Source organism: Erpetoichthys calabaricus, chromosome 5 (genome assembly GCF_900747795.2).
Source record: "Erpetoichthys calabaricus chromosome 5, fErpCal1.3, whole genome shotgun sequence".
NCBI classification, from domain to species: domain Eukaryota; kingdom Metazoa; phylum Chordata; class Cladistia; order Polypteriformes; family Polypteridae; genus Erpetoichthys; species Erpetoichthys calabaricus.
The window spans coordinates 245,451,743-245,472,721 of record NC_041398.2 but is presented as its reverse complement, the minus strand read 5'-3'; the positions used below and the strand labels follow the sequence as shown (position 1 = coordinate 245,472,721).

At 41.7% G+C, this 20,979-nt stretch overlaps 1 protein-coding gene across 1 annotated transcript in view; it reads left to right on the top strand.

Annotated features, from left to right (window-relative positions):
• The window catches only part of frem3 (Fras1 related extracellular matrix 3), a 198,626-nt gene that overhangs the window by 93,424 nt on the left and 84,223 nt on the right, over positions 1 to 20,979 (top strand). The gene's annotated exons all lie outside the window — the stretch shown is intronic.

The following is a 20,979-nucleotide window of genomic DNA, read 5'->3' as shown; positions in this document are numbered from 1 at the left end:
CCACCTAACCTGCATGTCTTTGGACTGTGGGAGGAAACCCACGCAGACACGGGGAGAACATGCAAACTCCACGCAGGGAGGACGCGGGAAGCGAACCACAGGTCTCCTAACTGCGAGGCAGCAGCACTACCCACTGCGCCACCGTGCCGCCCCACATAGTATACAATCAAGCATATAAAACTTGCAGTACTTTTCCAACAAATGATTTCAAAACCTAAGAAAGCAAGAATTCAACTCACACCTGAGAGAAGGACAAAGAAAAATATCCTTTTCCCCTTAAATGAATGCTTATTCTTTTTACCATTTTTTTAAAGAAATGTTTTAGACCAATTCTGTAAGCGAGAATTTGATTTTTTTTCCAATTCCAAACAATGCAGAATGTCAGTTACCCCCAACCGAGTTCTAAAAGGTAAGCTGGGATTCTTCCGGTTACGTAGGGTAAATCTGTGTGTTCACAGCAAAGTATAGGCAGTTACACTCAATTTGTCCTTCTCCACTTTAAGCCCATCTGGTGGTACACTAAAGACAGATGTTAGTGGGTTAGAAGTGATTATGACACCAGAGCTGTCTGATAAGCATTTCAAGATATTCATCCAACATGATGTTAATTTGGTGCACTCCCTAAACATATGCCCTAGTGAGGCTGGAGCTTGATGGCAATGCTCACAGGTTAGATCTTACCCTGGATACATTTTGAACAATTTTAAACAAGATAAGTGTGATCGATGAAAGACTTGACGTTGATTTATCGAGTGCTTTGTGCCTGTGGAGCTCATTCTATGCAAAGGCTGCCTTCCCCTCCTTTTCCGAGATGTTAATTTAAAGGTCCTTTGACCCATCGTATCTTAGGATCATTGAAGGGAGGATTCTTTGAGATGTTTTAATATATTGTTGAGATGCTGTCTGTGTCTTCAAGACTGTTCAGTATCTCCTTTACAGCAACAACATTTCTTTCTGTAGCACATTTTCATACAAACAGTGTAGCTCAAAGTGCTTTACAAGAAAAGGAAAACAAATAAGATCAAGCAATCATAGTAAAGAATAAGTAACAAAGAAAAAACAAATCTATAAAACATACATCCATCCATCCATTATCCAACCTGCTACATCCTAACTACAGGGTCACGGGGGTCTGCTAGAGCCAATCCCAGCTAACACAGGGCACAAGGCAGGAAACAAACCCCAGGCAGGGCGCCAGCCCACCGCAGATAAAACATACAGTAAATCTTAAAAAAAAAAACAGGTAAATATCAAGCAGACTAATAATAATAATTCTTTTTAATGATAATAATTCTTTATTTATTTGTCACATCCATCCATTTTCCAACCCGCTGAATCCGAACACAGGGTCACAGGGGTCTGCTGGAGCCAATCCCAGCCAACACAGGGCACAAGGCAGGAAACAAACCCCGGGCAGGGTGCCAGCCCACCGCAGATAAAACATACAGTAAATCTTAAAAAAAAAAAAACAGATAAATATCATGTAGAATAATAATATTAATTCTTTTTAATGATAATAATTCTTTATTTATTTGTCACATGCATAGTTATATAGGACAGCACGCATTGAAATGCATCTTTTTCACATACCCCTTGGGGGGTCAGAGATTGTACAGCACCCCTGGAGCAATTGGAGGTTAAGGGCCTCGCTCAAGGGCCCAGCAGAGTAGCATCTGTTTTGGCAGTGATGGGGATTTGAACCAGCAACCTTCGGGATGCCAGCACAGATCCTTAGCCTCAAAGCCACCACTCCAAGAATATCATGATGTAAGTCTGTAGAATAGAAATGGGTGGGAGGTGTGGAAAATTGAGTACAGTTCTTTTAATGAAATTTCTAATTTGAAAATAGTGGAAGAATTATGTTGCTGGGAAGTTAAACGTGAAGCGTAATTGTTTATAAGATGCAAATACGTTAACTGCATAGAGTTCTCTGAATGTCTTAATCTCTATATGTATAAAAGCCAATGTCTGTGCGCTTTTCACGAGAAAACTACTTAACAGATTTAGATCGGGTTTTTTTTCTATGATTTGCTTGACTATTCAGGTTGATTTTGCGACTTCTCTCATCAGGCTAAATAACATAGTTCACTTGTGGTACCGATTTATACGTGCGAATCCGAGAGAGACGCAGCGGGACTCTCCTCACTCACGTGCCAGCCTCGGGGTGTGTACCTCAAATCCACTTGGCTAGCGAACAAGAGAACTACTTAACAGATTTAGATTGGGTTTTTTTCTGGAATTTGCTTGAACATTCTGGTTGACTTTACGACTTCTCTCATCACGCTAAGAATTATAGTTTGCTAGCAGGAGCGATTATATTCGCGCTAATCTGAGACATAGGCTGCGGGCCGGGGGGGGAGGGGGGGGAAGAGTGACGTCAGAAGTGGGGAGCCAGGCAGGGCCCTCCTCACTCACACGTCAGCCTCGGAGCACACTTTGCGTCCGCTTAGCTAGTGAACGAGAGAACTATTTAACGGATTTAGATCAGGTTTTTTTCTATAATTTGCTTGAACATTCTGGTTGACTTTACAACTTCTCTCATCACGCTAAGAATCGTGATATATTTGTGGTAATCTGAGACAGAGGATGCGGGCCGAGGAGAGGGGTAAGCGTGACGTCAGAGCGAGGCCCTCCTCACTCACGTGCCAGCCTCTGTTCGAGTTGCTCTTCCTGTCGCCACATGTTGGAGCATACCTTGCCTCTGCTTAGCTAGCGATACCTGTTTATTTATTGATTTTTAAAGTTTGTCCTGTTTCACTACTACACTTGCAGAGCCACGGGGGACAGCTACTCCAGAATATTTTCCAAAGATTAAATACTGGGTAGGTCTGAGAGATTTGAAGAAGATGATTATTGTGTAGATAAGCAACAAATATAAACTTCTCTGCCTTGAATTGTGTCCTGCATAGGTTCCGTGTTCTGAGTGACTGGTGGACGACTGAATTATTAGTATATTGACAAACGTTTAGTATTTACTGGTGTTCAGAGCTGGGTTTACCAAGAAGTACAGCAACATTTAATTTCTATTTCTGACCAAGCTGGTATGAAGTCATTCATTTGTGTTGATTTCCAGGTCTTTATAGTGTGTGTATTCGCAACCCAATAATAAGAAATGTAATTTTATATTCCATGTTTCTATAGTAAACGTATTCCCATGGTGATTTAAACTTTTGTTTCTGTATTATTTGAAAGTGAGCTCTGGTCACATGAATCCCTTTCACACATGGATACCATGAATCTGCCAGCAGTTGACCCAACAATTTCTAAGGTCAAGTCCACTGCAGGGCTCGCTTACATACACAGCTATGCTGACGTTCACATTTGGCTAATTTAGATTCACCAATTAACCTAATACTCACATATTTGAGAAGCAAAAAATAATACCCGGAAGAAAACTCATGCAGATACAGGGGGAATGTGCAAATTCCACACAGGTAATGACAAGATACAGAACTCAAACCCAGAACACTGCAGTAGCCATGCTAACCACTGCCTCACCATACCACCTAGGCCTAGTATAACTGCAGTGCGATTGTAGTGGAGAGCCTGTTGCGAAGGAGAGACCCCCTCACTGTCAGAAGCCTGATTAGTCACTTGAGATGACAGAGGTCTCCTTGGGCTCAGATGGCTAAGATAGTTACTCGGTGCAGTGTATGGACTTCAGTTCATGTCCTGCGATGGGAGAGCCACCAGAGTGAACAGTGCTGAGTAACTTAAACAAAGGTGTAAGATTACCACGTCACAAATGCAAAATGTCACAACAGCCTCACACAAGAAGCACCAACATTAATGCTAATCAACCAATTATAAGAGACTAGCTGTGTAAGCCTGTTCTGTAAAAAGAAATCATCAGAAAAAAAATTGAAATGCAGTGTCTGTGGTTTTCATTTTGCAGACGTGTTCGCCCCCCTCGTCTATCAGCGGCTAAGCGAGTTTTTCTCTCCTCGAAAACTTCATTTTGCTAATGTGCTCGTCTGCCTTGTCTATCAACGGCTAAGTGAGTTTTTCTCTCCTCGATAATTCCGTTTTGCGAACATGGTCACCCCCCTTGTCTATCAGTGGCTAAGCGAGTTTCTCTCTCCTCGATACAGTAATTCTGTTTTGCTGATGTGCTCGTCTGCCTTGTCTATCAGCGGCTAAGTGAGTTTTTCTCTCCTCGATAATTCCGTTTTGCCGATGCATTCGCCTCCCTTGTGTTTTAGCTGCTAAGCAAGTTTGTCTTTCATCGGCCGTTTGACTTTGGCGACGGAGTCGCTTTCTTTCAGTTTCATGCTGTAGCCTCGCACTTCTTTCTTCTTAACCAACTCGTTAACCTTGGGCTGCCTTGCCGGACAAACACACACACACACTTCCACATGTAGACATTTATATATAAAAACTAGCTGTGTAAGCCTGAGCTGTAAAAAGCCTGGGCACCTAGAAACTATTGAACTCATGAGAAAGAAAAAAATTGAAATGTAGAGTCGGCGGTTTTCGTTTTGTGGACGTGCTCGCCCCCCTTGTTATCAGCAGCTATGCAGGTTTCTCTCTCCTTTGAGATTTTGTTTTGCCGATGTGCTCTCCTCGCTTGTGTATTAGCGGCTAAGTGAGTTTGTCTTTCGTCGGTGGTTTCACTTTGGCGACTGAGTCGCTTTCTTTCACTTTCATGCTGTTGTATCCTCGTACTTCTGGGCTGGACAGACAGACACACACACTTCCACGCGTAGACATTTATATATAAGATAGCTGTGTAAGCCCAAGCTGTAAAAAGCCCAGGCTCCTAGAAACTATTGAACTTGTCAGAAAGAAAAAAATTAATATGCAGAGTCGGCAGTTTTTGTTTTGTGGACGTGCTCGCCACACGTTGTCTATCAGTGGCTAAGCGAATTTCTCTCTCCTCAAAGATTTCGTTTTGCTGATGTGCTCGCCTCCCTTGTGTATTAGCAGCTAAGCAAGTTTGTCTTTCATCGGCTGTTTGACTTTGGCAAAGGATTCGCTTTCTTTCAGCTTCATGCTGTAGCCTCGCTCTTCTTTCTTCTTGCAACTCGTTAACTTGGGGCCGCCTTGCCGGCACTTTGAGCTTCATGCTGTAGCCTCGCACTTCCAGGCCGGACAGACAGACACACACACTTCCACACGTAGACATTTATATATGAGACACGGTGACAATGTATATGTTACGGCCAAAACCCGAAGTTCTGCCAGTTCCCGAATTGGCCGGCCGTTTCGCATTTTGGCCGGGAGGTGTGGCCAAAGTCCGAATTACTAGAAATGACCAGTGTATATGCTACTTTGGCCGGCCATTTCGCAAAACTGGCAAGAAATTCCCGGCCAAAATTTGATGCACTCAAGGTGCGAAGATGCTTAAAAATTCAGATGAAGATTCAGAAGTGAGTTTTCCATTCTGCATGAGAAACTGCTCACACTGGAATCTGTAGGCACAGAAGAAAAATCACGTCTTCCCAATCACTGACCGGTGGCCAAGGCTACACTTGATGAAATTGCACTACTAAGTGCACAACAAATCGCTGCAAATGTAGAAATAAGAAACTGTTGTGCAATTCGAAATGTCATAAAAGTTCATCTTGTTGTAACAAGTGATGATGGATATTTATAAAGTAAAGAGATTGTATAAAGTATGAAATTATACAAACCCACCAAAATCTGCTCATGCCTTTTTTCTTCTGACTTTGGCCGATAGCCCCATGCTATTTCGCAAACTGGCTGGCCAAATCCCAAAATCAAGGAAAGATCGGACATTGGCTGGTCAATTTACAGCGACATTGGCCATTTCCCGATTTGGCTGGACACTTCCCACTTTGGCAGGCTTTGGCCATAACATATATAAAGGCTACAATCCAATGGCACGGTTATCTGCATAGTTTGCTTGACTAAAGTCAGAAGCCCGGCTTGTTTTAGCTTGGCTGTGTTTGTGTGTATCCACCGGTGGTCTGGCGCCCCCTACAGAACACTGAATTAAAATGAACATCGGGAGGAGGAATGCTCAAAACTCCATCTTCGTACCATTCACTGACCTTGCTTGTCCCTACTATAGTGACATGCCTGTAAATTCCAGTTTGCACAAGTGCTGAAATGCTCTTCAAATCAAGGAATTAAAATGTCAAAATACTGTAAATATGCACAGTGCGGACCCCTTTTTTTTTTTCTCTAACTTTTTTGCTGCTTCGTAACGATGACAAACAAATCTGTGTTGTCATTGAAATCTTTTAATAAAAGAAAAAGACGTGGATTAAAAAACAGTTGCTGAATAAAAATAAACAAAGTTCCCACTTCTGTATCCATTGGTCCCACTTGGAATAGACGCAGAGAAATGTGATAAATGCTTCTGGTATTTTTAGACATAGCTGTAAGAAATGTGAGCTCCATCAAGAATAGCTGTATGAGTTTGGTTTCAGTGGGACGAGGAGCAAGAGAAGGAGGAGGAGGAGGAGGGCGGCAGCTCACACATGCATAAGAAAGCAATTGACAGCCATTATCCTCAGAGCTTTTCAAGCTCACCGTTTACACAGCAAACACACAATTAACCTTCACAGAAAAGCAATCAAGTGGAGTGGGCCTCTGGAGCTCTGTGAGAGATTTGGAGAGGGGGTCATTTATAACAGTAAAACCAAATGAGGAAGGAAGAGTATTTACTCAGCAGTGACAGATGAAGTCTCGTCTCTCACACACACACAAAAAAAAGTTCCTGAGTTGTTAGATTTAGCCTCCTCATGCTATTTAATAAAATTAATGTCTGGCTTTGGTAATAAATATGAAAAGGCACGGCTATGTTTATTTTTGTTTTTTTCCCCCCCTTGTAACCTAAAGGTTCCCAAATTTCATTAAGTGTTGGAGACTGCAGCACCAGCGCCATGTGCAGAGATTATAGAACAAAAAAAAAGTGCTGCTTCAGCCGAGGGTGTCATTTTGCAGACAGAGCACTTTGAGGGAATTTTTACAGTGCATACCATTCTCAGACTTGCTTAGTCCAATTAAGGGAGAGGTGAGGGATGGAACACATCCTGGCAGCAGTGGCCAAAAGGAAGGAAGCAATCGGTGACGTGTGATGAGGTTCATGGCTGGTGACTCCTTCGGGGTCAGATTTACAAATCTATGAACCCAAAAGAGCAGCTTATTGACTATTCAACTGGCAGCCAGCATGCACGTTGACTACTGGTTATGTTTCATATCTCATCAGCATTTCTTTACACACACGCAGACGCAGGTAAGGCGCATATTTGGCTAAGAAAGAACGTTACATTTATAGAGAGAGAGAGAGCGGACAGAGCGCATTTGCTCCACACCCTCCATGTGTTCTAAATTTGCCGTTGCAATTCCACAATTCAGGGTTCGCTTCCTGTGTCCTCCCTGCGTGGAGTTTGCATGTTCTCCCTGTGTCTGCGTGGGTTTCCTCCCAAAGACATGCAGGTTAGGTGCATTGCCAATTCTAAATTATCCCTAGTGTGTGCTTGGTGTGTGGGTCTGTGTGCCCTGCGGTGGGCTGGCACCCTGCCCGGGGTTTGTTTCCTGTCTTGCATCCTGTGTTAGCTGGGATTGGCTCCGGCAGACTCCCGTGACCCTGTAGTTAGGGTATAGTGGGTTGGATAATGGATGGATGGATATATATTACTATATATGTGATAGATAGATATGTAAGGTGCTACATAAGGTCTTTACATCTCACCTGAAGAAGGGGCCTGAGTTGCCTCGAAAGCTTGCATATTGTAATCTTTTTAGTTAGCCAATAAAAAGGGTAATTTTGCTTGGCTTTTCTCTTATTTAAGGTCAAAATTTAGTTTTAAATAATTTGAATTTGATATTTACCTGTTTTTTTTAAGATTTACTGTATGTTTTATACCCTGCCCGGGACTGGTTCCTGCCTTGTGCCCTGTGTTGGCTGGGATTGGCTCCAGCAGACCCTTATGACCCTGTAGTTAGGATATAGCGGGTTGGAAAATGGCTGGCTGTATGTTTTATCAGCGGTGGGCTGGCACCCTGCCCGGGGTTTGTTTCCTGCCTTGTGCCCTGTGTTAGCTGGGATTGGCTCCGGCAGACCCCCGTGACCCTGTAGTTAGGGTATAGTGGGTTGGATAATGGATGGATGGATATATATTACTATATATGTGATAGATAGATATGTAAGGTGCTACATACATGTAGATAGGTAGATAAATAGTATGAAATGCACTATATGATAGATAGACAGATATGGTGGCACAGTGGTAGCTCTGCTGCCTCGCAGTTAGGAGACCTGGGTTTGCTTCCCGAGTCCTCCCTGCGTGGAGTTTGCATGTTCTCCCCGTGTCTGCGTGGGTTTCCTCCCACAGTCCAAAGACATGCAGTGTGTGCTTGGTGTGTGTGTGCCCTGCGGTGGGTTGGCGCCCTGCCCGGGATTTGTTCCTGCCTTGCGCCCTGTGCTGGCTAGGACTGAATTCCACAATTCATACTCATACAATATAAATGATACAGGTACAGGCGGAATGGTGGCTCTGCACTGGCAATCGGAAGGTTGCTGGTTCGAATCCTGTAAATGCCAATAGGGACTCTGCTCTGTTGGGCCCTTAACCTGCAATTGCTGAGTGCTTTGAGTAGTAAGTAAAGCACTATATAAATGCAAAGAATTATTACAAACTTCAATTTTGACCATAATTGAAATATTTAGTTGTTTTTAAAACCTTTTAATTCTCATGCTTTATTTAATTTAAATACAGACTGTTCAACAAAAGGATAACAAGAAAAACAAAACAATATTTTATTTAAGGTCTTTACATCTCACCTGAAGAAGGGGCCTGAGTTGCCTCAAAAGCTTGCATATTGTAATCTTGTTAGTTAGCCAATAAAAGGGGTCAAAATTTAGTTTTAAATAATTTGAATTTTTTCTTAGTCCGATCCCATTTTTTATAAAATTGAAAACCATTTATGGTCTTAACTTTATTTGTAATGCGCCTATCCTTCTCCATGAAAATCTCCGTCACTTTCTTGTAAAAGTCCTTCTTATTTTCCTTTAGTTTTAAAAATCCTAATCTTCCATTTTGGCAATCAGTCCGACAGCACTTCCTGGTGTGGTGGAAGTGCTGCAGTCCAAGGCTCCGGGATTGTCCAAGCACCCCTTGGCGGTGGCCCACGGTCCCCCAACAGGATTGGGCTTCCAAGCTCCAGTCCCGTGACCCCTGATGCAAACCAGGGAGGGCTGCCCTCTCGTGTCCCGGGAATGGTATTGCCACTCACACGGTCCTTCTGCTCTCCAGGCGTCCCAGCGGGGCAAGGTCCCCAGTTGTCTGCCACACTTTAACTCTGTCATGTCGGGTCCTTCTCATATCCTAGATTTTTTTTTTCCCTTTCTAAGGATATCACGTAGTACCATCTTTTTAGTTAGCCAATAAAAGGTGTCATTTTGCTTGGCTTTTCTCTATAAGGATATCATCCAAATGATTTGAAGGCTAAAATGGATGAGAAATTCTCAGTCCTTCACTTTTTTCTCTTCACTTTCCTTCCAAATAATTAAACCCAATAGTGTACGATAAATACACACGGGTGTAAATGGTAACAAGCTAAATGGAGACCTGCTGGTTTCTTTTGCCATTTGCATGCTATCTTCTTATATAATATGCTACCATGGCTGTCCGTTTGTCTGTCCAGGATTTTAAATCACCTGTAGCTCACAAACCGTTTGAACTATAGATCTGAAATTTGGTACACATATACTACATGACCGCTGCAATCCACTTTCGGGGAGGTGATTGACCACCAAGGTTATTCCTCTTTTTTATTTTTATTTTATTGTAGAATCCACTCTCGATAGCAGGCAGCAGGCAGCCATGTGGTGCATGTGTACGGGCGCCATTCTCATTCCCTACCACCTTCGCCATCACTTCCTCTACCTCTTCGTATCTTAAATCATTCTTGAGGCAGATTGAATACTTAAGTGCCAGCTTAAGTGAAAAATTAAGGAAATCTTACTAATTGCAACACAAACTCTGACTTAATAAGTTTTAATGCGAAAAGATGTCGACGATAGAAGAGAAGACGCGGGCCACTAGGGTGGAGAAAACGAGAGCTGCTCAGGAAGCAGCAAGCGCATCAACCTCTGAGCAAACGAATGATAAACGTACAGAGAAAGAAAGAGAAGGAAAACTATAAGTCAAGTATATTCACTGTACATTATCGTTATAGCCGTGCGCCGTTATTGGTACAGTATAATACGCAATCATGGCTGTTCGGTTGTCTGTCCAGGATTTTAAATCACCTGTAGCTCGCAAACTGTTTGACTCTTTGACCTGAAATTTGGTACTCATATACTACGTGATGTCTACTATCCGCTTTCAGGGAGGTGATTAACCTCCAAGGTTATTCCTCTTTTTTATTTTTATTTTATTGTAGAATCAACTCTCGGTATCGTACAGCAGGGCGGCCGTGCGGCGCATGCATACGGGCGCCGTTCTCATTCCCTACCAGCATCGCCGTCACTTCCTCTACCTCTCCATATCTTAAATCAGCGTTTCTCAACCTTTAAGTATTTGCGACCCGAGTTTTCATAACAGTTTTAATCGCGCCCCCCTAACGTTTTTTTGAAACCCTAATAAAATTTATTCCTATATTTTTTGCTGCCGATACACCGCTACAAGTTTCAAATTTTCCTGCGAATAGCGAAATTACGCCACATATGGCAACATTTGCACCAGTACAGTTTGAGAACTGCTGTCTTAAATCAATCTTGAGGCAGATTGAACACCTAAATGCCAGCTTAAGTGAAAAATTAAGGAAAACGTACTAAGTAATTGCAACACTAACACTGACCTAATCAGTTTTAACGCAAAAAGATGTCGACAATAGAAGAGAAGAAGCCGGCCGCTATAGTGGAGAAAACAAGAGCTGCTCAGAAAACAACAAGCACATCAACCTCTGAGCAAATGGTAATGTACAGAGAACGAGGATGAAAACTAGGAATGCTCAAGTCGAAAGAGTTTTCGACTACCACCCTACCCTACACTATAAGTCAAGTGTATTCACTGCACGTTATCGTGTTTGTGCGCTGTTACCGGTGGCTAATAAGGAGCGATTAAAAACCAAGAATACAGCTGTTTAAGACTAAAATTAGCAATAAGGGTTCAAATTCTTAACGGGTGAGGCAACTAAAGTGAAGCAGAAAAGTGTTATTTGAGCAATGAGTGTTTCTTATTAAGCAACTGGGTTGGAGCAAAAACCCGCCCTCCAGGAACGACTTTGCCCGCCCCAGCTTGAAAACAGAATAGATACTGCGTGTTAATTGGAAAGACGTCTTCTCCTTTTTCCAAATCCAAGGGCACTTTCCTTTTCTTTTTTATTTCATCTAGGCATGGCAGGTCAAGGTGTTGTGTCTAAGGCTACTTGTGAGCATGAGGGTCAAAGGAAACAGTAACGTCAACATCTCGCCACGAAGCAGGTGTTGTTAGCATTCCAAAAAGTCAACCAGCCGGGGAATTGAAGTGTGCCGTAAAAAGCTGATTAAAAACAAAAAAGAAAGAAACAAAAGCAGTGAATAAGGGAGCAAGCAGTTGACTCTTCTAGCTTTTAATCAAGGCAAAATACGCGCCACCCAGCATATCTTCTGCTTTTACTTTTCAAAGCATAACAGAGTACATCAACAAATGAACACTCCAACATTTGTCAGCAGCCTGTATGAAAAATTAACTTTGAGACAGAGAGAAATGATCCAGGTCTTCACAGAGAGCCGTGTTTATTTTTTTAAATACAGCACATATAGTAAAGCTATGAGGGTGGGCATCAGGCACTAGGAATTCCAAATAAGACTTTATTACTGATGCATCAATTTCCACTTTCATTTGAGCACCACCATGGCACAGGTGGCAGTGGTGCCACCTCACAGCACTTGCACATTGGTTGGATTCCAGGTTGGGGTTCCTGCTATGTGAAGTTTGCTTGCCCACCCCTCAGGTTCACATACAGTGCATCCAGAAAGTATTCACAGTGCTTCATCACTTTTTCCACTTTTTGTTATGTTACAGCCTTATCCCAAAATGGATGAAATTAATTTTTTTCCTCAGAATTCTACACACAACACCCCATAATGACAACGTGAAAAAAGTTTACTTGAGATTTTTGCAAATTTATTAAAAATAAAAAAATTGAGAAAGCACATATACATAAGTATTCACAGCCTTTGCCACGAAGTTCAAAATTGAGCTCAGGTGCCTCCTGTTTCCCCTGATCATCCTTGAGATGTTTCTGCAGCTTCATTGGAGTCCACCTGTGGTAAATTCAGTTGACTGGACATGATTTGGAAAGGCACACACCTGTCTATAGAAGGTCCCACAGTTGACAGTTCATGTCAGAGCACAAACCAAGCATGAAGTCAAAGGAACTGTCTGTAGACCTCCGAGACAGGATTGTCTCAAGGCACAAATCTGGGGAACGTTACAGAAAAATTTCTGCTGCTTTGAAGGTCCCAATGAGCACAGTGGCCTCCATCATCCCTAAGTGGAAGAAGTTCAAAACCACCAGGACTCTTCCTAGAGCTGGCCAGCCATCTAAACTGAGTGATCAGGGGAGAAGGGCATTAGTCAGGAAGGTGACCAAGAACCCGATGGTCACTCTGTCAGAGCTCCAGAGGTCCTCTGTGGAGAGAGGAGAACCTTCCAGAAGGACAACCATCTCTGCAGCAATCCACCAATCAGGCCTGTATGGTAGAGTGGCCAGACAGAAGCCACTCCTTAGTAAAAGGCACATGGCAGCCCGCCTGGAGTTTGCCAAAAGGCACCTGAAGGACTCTCAGACCATGAGAAAGAAAATTCTCTGGTCTGATGAGACAAAGATTGAACTCTTTGGTGTGAATGCCAGGCGTCATGTTTGGAGGAAACCAGGCACCGCTCATCACCAGGCCAATACCATCCCTACAGTGAAGCATGGTGGTGGCAGCATCATGCTGTGGGGATGTTTTTCAGTGGCAGGGACTGGGAGACTAGTCAGGATAAAGGGAAAGATGACTGCAGCAATGTACAGAGACATCTTGGATGAAAACCTGCTCCAGAGCGCTCTTGACCTCAGACTGGGGCGACGGTTCATCTTTCAGCAGGACAACGACCCTAAGCACACAGCCAAGATATCAAAGGAGTGGCTTCAGGACAACTCTGTGAATGTCCTTGAGTGGCCCAGCCAGAGCCCAGACTTGAATCCGATTGAACATCTCTGGAGAGATCTTAAAATGGCTGTGCACCGACGCTTCCCATCCAACCTGATGGAGCTTGAGAGGTGCTGCAAAGAGGAATGGGCGAAACTGGCCAAGGATAGGTGTGCCAAGCTTGTGGCATCATATTCAACAAGACTTGAGGCTGGAATTGCTGCCAAAGGGGCATCGACAAAGTATTGAGCAAAGGCTGTGAATACTTATGGACATGGGATTTCTCAGTTTTTTTATTTTTAATAAATTTGCAAAAACCTCAAGTAAACTTTTTTCATGTTGTCATTATGGGGTGTTGTGTGTAGAATTCTGAGGAAAACAATGAATTTAATCCATTTTGGAATAAGGCTGTAACATAACAAAATGTGGAAAAAGTGATGCGCTGTGAATACTTTCCGGATGCACTGTATATTGGTATCATCTACAAAATGGAACCAGCTTGTTACTTATCCATATTACTAACCGAGAATGATAAACCGGATGGCATGGACGCAGGTAACTGGATGGCATGGACGCAGGTACACGGCGATGGGACCATGAGACGTACTGTGCAGGCGCGTACAGCTCAACTAACGGAAATAGCAGCAGGCGTCACCGCCATAGTGAGTGAGTGGCACTACTGCGGAGTGAAGTTAGGAATAATGTGTTGCTTGGGATTGTACAAACCGCTGAACGCTTTACACCAAATTCAAACACAATACAGCTCAACGATACACACACGAGCCCACCTGGATAAGATCAATGAACACAGGCGCCTACAACGCATGTCTGAAACTGCGGAAGCAAAGCAGGCACGGGTTCAAAATGAACGAGCTCGACTGACGGATAGACAAACACGAGCCCGCCTGGATAAACAACGCGCCCATAGCTACCGACATAGCCACACAGAAAAGAGGCTTCTGCACTGCACCCCAGAGTCAAACGTAACACACTACGGGGTCCGCAAAGGTCCAGAAAGAGAGTACGGAATATATAAGAGCACACCCATCGAAAAAAAATCAATCGTGTACAAGCACATAGTACACACAAATCATGTGCTCTCAGCGCATAGAAAGCGTATAAGGACAATACGGAGAATAGAGACCCAAAGGCATTGGAGAGAAAAAAAGGCAGATAAGAGATTATGAACGCAGTGGAATTCGAAAAGCTCAAACAATCGATGGCACGATACACATGCAGAGAAAGGTACAGAATATGAAAGCAGTAAAATTCGAAAGTATTGTAGCGTCCCAGCCAGGTTGAGGGCTTTTTGGTTTTAAGTGACTGTTAGGTCCGATTGAGGGATGGCGGAGTACAGCACGGAGGACTGATAGCGGGGTATTGATTTGATGCGGTCGGGGGCATTGGAGAGGGTGCTAGAAAGTTGTGTTTGGGGTTAGGAAGTCAGCGATTGTTCAAGTAAAACTTTTGTGACACTTTATCATGTCAGTCACTACAGTATCAAAGAAAAGATAGAAACGATTGCATTACCGCAAACAAAAGGTGATTAATCATCAGAACCAGGTGTAATTGAAAAAATACCAGGTCTGAAAAAAAGAGTAGACAACAAAGTCTTTTCGCATTCGCATCATTCAATGGACAAAACGTGGATTTACACAATAATGGACCATATGCTATGAGAATCTGTGGTCCCTCAACAGTTAAAGGAACGACAAGTTAAATTTCAATGAGTACACAATTCGGTCGGGTGTATATTGATGATCTCGGAGAAGCAATGCAAATCTTAACAGGCAAAAAGAAAGGTGATGTATATATTCCACGAATAACATTACATACCAAAGGAGATCGTGATATGCCATTCGTACTAAAATGTTTACAGTTTACCGTGAGAATAGATTTTGCTATGACAATCAATAAATCACAGGGACAAACAGAAAAACACGGATTATTTATTACAGAAACAGAAACAATATTCACTCACGGGCAGTTATACGTTGCGTTGTCACAATGTGTCTCCAAAAAATATTGTTTTTAATGAAGCTTTAAAGTAAAAGTGAAAATAATGAAATTGAAACAATTCCAAAAAAAAATGTAAAATTGTATATCCAATTAACCAAACACAGGGGTTGGCAAGCGAAGCGAGCAGGGGGCGAAGCCCCCTAGTATTCCTATCTCAATCATTTCTATATCTGTGTGTCAGAGACTGTGCAACAGAATTCTCAGCATTTTTCCAGAGTCGTGCAGGCAAGCCTGGCCCTCTCACCCTGTCTATGACTGGTGGTTACTGGTGCAAGACCAATAGGTTTAGCTGTTCTCGTTACAACATGAGGGATTCCAGCTGGGGCTTTTTGATGTTGTTATGGGTCCAACAAATTGGGATAGAGGCCCCCAGATGAGTGGAAAGGTCAGGGACCACTGAGAGGCCATAATGTAATCATGCCATCAAAGATCATCAAGCCTACAAAAAGACAGTAGGGTTAGTAATTAGGCTGCATCTTAGGTTCAAGTAACACTACCTGCATCTTGTGCGTGAGCTACTGAGGAATGTGAAGTTCCCATTAAGCAGATTACTTGCTTTCTGACTAGTTGGCCCAATTTTTTTCGGTACTTATGTACTAAATGGACATCATGACATAGGAAAACAGAAGTGTTTTGACAAATTCTATTCTATTTTTATTTTTATTGTATTGAATTTTTATTTTTATAAAAATCTATCTATCTATCTATCTATCTATCTATCTATCTATCTATCTATCTATCTATCTATCTATCATATAGTGCCTTTCACATTATCTATCTATCTATCATATAGTGCCTTTCACTCTATCTATCTATCTATCTATCTATCTATCTATCTATCTATCTATTATATAGTGCCTTTCACATTATCTATCTATCTATCTATCTATCTATCTATCTATCTATCTATCTATCTATCTATCTATCTATCATATAGTGCCTTTCACATTATCTATCTATCTATCATATAGTGCCTTTCACTCTATCTATCTATCTATCTATCTATCTATCTATCTATCTATCTATCTATCTATCTATCTATCTATCTATCTATCTATAAAATGAGGTTCATAAATCTCATCTAATGATTTTGCACAACATTTTTGTATATCTGCGGTGGGTTGGCACCCTGCCCAGGATTGGTTCCTGCCTTGTGCCCTGTGTTGGCTGGGATTGGCTCCAGCAGACCCCCATGACCCTGTGTTCGGATTCAGCAGGTTGGAAAATGGATGGATGGATGGATGGATTTTTGTATGTAGATTCTTGGCTACCTTTGCTAATCTTTTTTTGATAGCCCATATATATATATTGTAAATGTGCTAATGTTTATTGATTTTTGTTTACTGAAAAGCAAATTTGAAACTTCTACTCAATTTGTTCAATACTTTTCTTTTCTGAATTTTAATTATTTTTGACTGCTTATATTCCTTTTAAAATCTGCCTTTTTACTACTAAAAATATACTGTGCATGATTTTTCTTTTAGCTGTTTTTATAACTCCACATAGTTTAGTAGTATCTGGAGTGAAGTTTGCCTAGCAGCTGTCACACTAAAATAAGCTTTTATTGTATTTGAAAATGCTTGGCAGTCGGCCATTTCTTGCTAAATAAATGCTTGAAGCATATCTGGTAAATGTACTGCTTGGAAAGTGATTTCTGATCTGACCTTTGCCATAAACGTGGACTATATAATACTGTATGTCTGTTTCTGGTGTGAATATGAAGGTCTTATCAAGTGGTTACTGTGACACAAGCTGATATAGAACTTAACTGTTGACCTCTGCATTTAGAATGAACTTCCATCAAATACAAATCAGCATCTTATAATACAGTATCTCTCCATGGCTGGTTCCCGTTTTGACCCAAAGCAGTAGTGATAGTATTGTCACTTGTACAGCATACAGCGAAATCTTCCTTGCATGACAAATCCAACATACAACACATCACCACTCTCTGGCACCATGACTGCGGCACTGGAACAAGTACGACAATAACACTGTGGAAAATCAGCCTCAGACACGCACACACACAGAGACACAGGTACCAAAATATGTCCTTTTATTTTCCTTTTGCACACAATGCCCACAATTATGGCTCAGTTTCTTCCTTATTTCTCTCTCTCTTTCTTTCTTCTTCTACTATTACTGCCTTCACTCCTCCACCTCCCAACTCCGGCTCCCTGAATAGAGTGAGGCGGCCCCCAGAAGCGCTCGGGGTGCCCTCTGACAATCTTCCGGCAGCACTTCCTGGTGTGGCAGAAGAGTTGCATGGACACCCGGAAGTACTCCCAGTGCACTTGGATCCTCTCCTGGATTGCACTTTCACATCTGTCCAGGCGCCCCCTGATGGCAGCCATGGACCCCAGCAGAGTTGAGCTTCTAAGCCCCAGTCCCGTGGCCCCGATACAAACCAGGGGGACTGCCCTCTCAAGTCCTGGGGGACGTATCATCTCTCTCCAAGCGGAGTGGTGGCTCTGAGGCTAGGGATCTGCACTGGCAATCGGAAGGTTGCCAGTTTGAATCCCATAAGATGCCAAAAGGGACTCTGCTCTGTTGGACCCTTGAGCAAGGCCCTTAACCTGCAATTGCTAAGAGCTTTGAGTGGTGAGAAAAGCACTATATAAATGCAAAGAATTATTATTATTATTATTCCAAGTCCTTCCATAAAAGCATCCCAGCCGGGGCAAAGGCCTCCAAGCCATCCATCACAATATGTACAAAATAAATGTCAGCTAAGTGTTCCACAGTGGCTAAGCCAGTAACTTTAGGCTTACTATTTTGTCTGCCTGACCACTACACCATGTTGTCTGTAGACAATCAATAACATCAACCGCTGGATGTACAGGTCTAACTAATAATTTGCTCCGCGAGTGTATAAATTACCTGCTCATCAGGACAGACACTCTTTAGATCTTCACATTTTCTTTTTAAAAATTTTATTGAAAGAAACTAGGGGGCTCTGCCCTCTGCTGCGCTTCACTCACCAACACCCGGGCGGGCGCCACTTCACGGCTCTGCCACTCACGTATGGGGAAGCGGATGTACAATTTAAACAGATTGTTATTTTCATGGTAATTGTTACATATGCATTATAGACCTATTTATAGCAAGTAATTAACCATATTAAAAAATAGCAAAAAATTGAAAGAAAATTGTTTCATGTTGCGTTAGAGGTATTTGTTGCGTTATACGTTTTTCATTCTATTTGGCTTTAAAATTAACACACAAATACTTTTTAAAGTTACATTTTTGCTGTAAAACGTCAGTAAAAGCAATATTTGGAATTAACGTTTCGTCAGTATCACATTGAATTTTGATTCCGTGTTTGGACTTACATCGTGACAACGCAATGTATAACTGCCCGTGAGTGAGTTTCGTTTCTTTCTATCTAATAAATAAACCGACTTTTTCAAATGTTTGTCCCTGTGATTTGTTAATTGTCGTAGCAAAAGCTATTCTAACAGGAAACTAAAAATGTTTTAATACGAATGGCATATCAAGATCTCCTTTGGTGTCTATTATCCGCAGAAGATGTACTACATTACCTTTCTTGTCGCCTGTCAGAATTGTTCGACCAATTTTGAATACAACTAATCTTGTCCTATTGCATAGCCCATCACTCACACATAAATTACATAACAACATTACGATACGTCCTTCTTTCAACAGTAATGCGGCCGGTGGAAGACCAGGCAGTGTTAACGGTTATAGATCTTCTTCGTGATATTGTAAGTTGATGTTTTCATCTTCTGTACCATCACCACCAACTGTTTCAGCAGAGTCTATTGATACACATTTAACCAATTTACCGTGTAACCAATCGACAATTTTCGCGTTAATTCGTTTGACTTCATCGTTACTCGGTGCTAGGATTACCCGTGTGCTCATTTCTTCTGTTGCAAACCCTTCGGGATGAAATTCTTCAATAAGATTTGGACATTATACGTCTTCTTTAATTGGGAACTTAAAGTGAGAAAAACGTAAAAAGGTATAAGGGCTGAGAGTGCAGGACCTGTGTCTGACAAAAACATTCACACGAATGAGAGGTGTGGGCCGTGAACCGGAAAAAGTGAAGAGGAGGGCGGGACTTGAAAACATCTCTTGGCAAAGTCTTGTCTCGTCTCAAGATTTTCTTTTATAACAGATAGAAAATGTATGATAGACGCATCAGTGCAAATGGGGTTAAATTAGCAGGCCATTTTTTTCCTAACTTGTTATTGTTTGTCTTCTGGTTAATGAAAAAAAAAATAACAATTAGAGGTTTATTAGTTTTAAAAAGCAAGTCAATTAAAGCCAAATAAGTAGGTTCAATTAGCAGCAATAATTAGTTATTAATTTAGAAAGTGGCTGAAATGAAAACTTGCAGCCTCTGTAGCGCTCCAGGATCTGATTATGAAGTCCCCTACTTCAGAAGGATAGTTTAATTTTTATGAATGTTTTACCGCAGAAGTACAGGCAGATGAAGTGACTTCTCTGGGTCACATAGTGAATTAGTGACAGGTATTGGAAAAAATAAACGGTGTCAATGATCAAAATTTTGAAATACAGACACTGTTTTGCCATAGAGTACCAGTAGAGCGTCTTTGGATAGTGGTTACTATGGAAAGGTTCTGTACTAATTGAAGTTTTGTTTATTAAATACTAGACAAAGAGCCCGTTTCGGCAACGTAAGATAAAACGGGCACGAGTTTGTGTCAGCAGTGTATGAAGAACAAATGATAAGTAACGAAGAAGCTGTTTTGTAATGATTGTAGTCCGCTTTACTCATTATGGTACAGGCTTGTACTGTTAGTTGATGAATTTTCCAGGCCTATAGTATAATACTGAATGATGAATGTTCCAGTACAATATGGAATAGTAATAAGCATAAGCACCACAAACCTGATATAGGTGTATTGAATGAATGCGTAATTGAATCAGAATGCGTAATTAGGCCTCGAGCTGTAGTCGAAATCGCCTTTCAGGCCTCTAGAGCTTTAATCGAAGTCGCCTTTCTCTTTGAATTTTTGCGGCCATAAATCCGCCGCCTGCCGCGATGTTGGGGTTGGATGTCGGTCTCGTAAGGTTTTTCGGCCAGCTGCGCAGAAGGCAACTGTGCATTCGGCTTCGGACGGACGTGAGTGAGTGAGTGAGGAGGCAGGCGAATTATGTATTAAGACTAGGGGGCTTTGCCCCCTGCTTGCTTTGCTCACCAACCCCCGTTTTTGTTTTTCCAGATACACACTTTTAAGATTTTTTTTTTCTTTGAATTGTTGCTATTTCATTAGTTTCACTTTTATTTCAGAACTTCTGTAAAAACAATATTTGGAATCTTTCGAGTCCCAACATGCTGAATTTTTTAAATGAGGTCCACGAGACATGTGTTTCATGACTATGTACCATAATTCAGGATAGCTCTCTCTGTTTGGAATTTCAGCACAGACAAAGCGATCTACATCATCAGCAGTTAATCATTTTTTTTGCAAAGTAACCAATAAATGCACGTGAGGTAAAACACGTTTTTGAAAATCTCTGACTTAAACTTCAAAGCCTTACAATATTTACATACTTCTGACATATCACCTGTGTCCATATATTCGATCGCTATTCGCCTTTTAGTTATTTCTCCAAGTAATAATTTCTCTTTTTTTGGGCTAATGTGATGTTTACTTTCTTTTTTTTTATACCTTCTAATTTTCCTACTTTCATATTCTTTAACTTTCTCCACATTGGCATCACGCATACGTTTTTTTTTTCTTGAGCCTTTCGAATTCCACTGCTTTCATAATCTGATCTGCATGTGTATAGCGCCAACGTTTGTGAACTTGTTTATGAAGTTCTACTTTGTCTTTTACGATTGGACGTGCTTTGTTTCAATTCCACTTGTT